This window comes from Epinephelus moara, chromosome 23 (assembly GCF_006386435.1).
Source record: "Epinephelus moara isolate mb chromosome 23, YSFRI_EMoa_1.0, whole genome shotgun sequence".
NCBI lineage: Eukaryota > Metazoa > Chordata > Actinopteri > Perciformes > Serranidae > Epinephelus > Epinephelus moara.
In genome coordinates, this window is record NC_065528.1 from 9190278 (window position 1) to 9193122 (window position 2845).

Sequence of the window (2845 nt, forward strand, 5' to 3'; positions counted from 1 at the left end):
GAATGAGAAAGCCTCGTCAAGTACACAGAGTGACAGATTGCCCTGAGAACACCATTAACCCCCCAATTCAAAGCTGAATGAGGGATCATTTGCATACAAATAGTGTTCCTATATGACTCAATGATGGATGAGCATACCAATGTAGGCTCCATCACTGTTTCCACTTTTTTTTCTGTTTGAAGGACACAGCTTCAGAGGAGCTGCATGACGGAAAAGTCTAAAGGAAATGGCTGATTGATACAAATGTTTCTCTGAGGCAGAAATGATTTGAATGGTTGGGTTACAGTTCTGATAGTGGTAAGTTTCAGTAAATTTCCTGGATAAGTACGCAATTTCAGAAAAAATACACCCACTCTGCATTTTTAAAGATATTTTGTTTTTGTCTTAATTTAGAAAATATTTTTTGGGGAGCTTTGAATCAGTTGTTTTAACTCAATCAATGACATTAATCTTGCCTCAAAAGCAGCTCTGCCTTTTATAAATAGTGTAGCCTACTTGTACAAGTTTAGGTCATCAAATGGCCTGGACACATCAGATGTGGCACACCAAAGCAACCAGTACTAGAAGACACTAGCCTCTTTTACACTGTCTGTTCAAGGCGGGAATTTTGCATTGTTATTCCGCCTCATTGTTCTTTATAAAAGGTACGATTGCGGAATGGAGGGACAGAGTTGTCTCGCCTCTAAGCCAGCATCGGAGGTAGTAACAGTGCTGAATGTCTGTGTGAAAGGGACAGCAGGCAGGACCATGGACAGGACAGTTGCGACATTTTGATGACATGTTATATTGTATGTGCGACCCACCAATTGTTAAAAACCAGGTAGAAGCAGTTAGCAGCTAACACAAAGAAGAATGGCTAAAAATGTCCACAAATTGGGAAAACAATCGGTATGTTTACATGACAGAGAAAATCGTACTCATGGGATCTGGGGATCCCTATCCTCCGAGCAGAGGACAATATCAGGTTACTTGTGGCAACCACTAGCTAGATGGTAATAAGCTAGCATTAGCTTGCCACTACAGCCTGCCAAGCAAACATACTTGCTAAGAATTAGCTTGGTTGCTTACAGGATAGAAAGTTAACAACCCATGTTCAGCAGATACATTTTAACTACTAACTAACACCATACCGCTCTTTTTCAGAGCAGTTTATTCTCAGTGGAGGAGAGCAGTGGAGGGTTGTATGAAACTGGACAGTGTGACACAGCTAATATTGCATCTTCCCAGTCCAATTAGGTCTAGAGGCTTTTGGTCTGTGCCCGTTGATAACGCCCATTGCAAATTAAAAATAAACTCAGAGGTTTATGACAAACACATCTGCAATTTAGTCTGGTCATGGCAAGCGAGTTGATGTTCACATAAGAATGTGAACAATGAACGATGTAGCAAAACAATCTGAAAACACTTGTAGGATTATGTTAAAGCAATTAATATAGAAAATGCATGCCCAATTTTGTTTCTAATAATGATTTTTGATATGTGATAAAAGTGCCATAATATTTTAGCAGCATCCAGCATCTTAAAGTGTGCTGAAATTATTTCATCATATCGTTATTGTGTCCCCTCCACCAGTCTTTGGACATCTCTCTTTACAGGTCACTCTTTGCTAAATGTTTTGGCTTGGACCAAATGGCAGTGCCCTCGAACTGTATGTTGAGCTCATTAATCTGCCGGGTGACTTTACCACCCCTGTCATTCCTCTCTGGCCCTCAGACAATGGGCTTCTATTATGTCGACCAGTGTGTAATCGCCCAGACTCTCAGACCACTAGGATTGCTTGGGTCCCATCATGGCCTTGTAATGCTCTAGGCACTGCATGTCTCCCATTTGTCTCTCACATCAGTGAGAATATAGGTCAGTGGTAATGCCTACTGTGACATGGAAAAGAAAAGTTCTGGGTTTCCAGCCTGTCTGGAATTGACTCTAACCTGTAAAATGGTGAATGTCTTTAAATTAAAAGACCAGTCCAACATTTGAGAAAATGCAGTTTTCTATTAAACCCAGAGCCAAAGAGAAGATTGATATTCTTTCTATGTGTTCTGTAGCCCAGCCTGGTTCCAGACATCTGAATTGCTGCCCACATCTCCAATTTTTTCACTGATTCAAGTAGGTCAGTAGTTGTGCTCATTAATGGTTTCCCTGGTTAGAAAAACAACTCTGCCAATCAGAACTTTGTTGGCATGTAGACGTTATCTTCCTGTACCACAGTTGCAAAAATGGCAATGGATGAATGAGACCAATGCTGTAAATGCTGCTGTAAGTCTGCTTACAAAAATCTTAAACAACTTCTAAATTGGCATATTTCCTCTGCCAACATGACAAAGTTAACTGCACCAGAAACTTTCATATCAACAGAAAATAATGTTGGTGGGAGGGATACCTTACCCACTACTACTGGTTACAACTAAACAAAACCTCCTGAACAAAAACTGGTAACATGTCCACAATGCCAGACTGAAATGATGAAGTGAAAGGGGGACAAAAAGGCAGCGAAAAGACATAGCAGAGACAGCCTAGCTGGAGACTGGAGGCAGGGAGAAAAGCTAAGCCTAGTAGCGTCAGCAATAAAAGAATAACCTTACAACTCTATACACCATAACCCCACTCAACAAGTTGTTTTTTTTTCATGGCACTACTGCCAGAGTTTGACAAATTATCACTATATATAAAGTTGTCATGACAAACAATTTACATTTACATTCAGCAGACACAGAGCAATATTAGCATTCATTTGGAGCTCTGTTTCTGGCTTCCTGGTGAATTTAATGCTGTGTTCCATTTACCTTGGCAGTCAAAAGTTGGAAGTTGGAGCTGGAATGATGTCATAGCCAATTTGACTACGTTT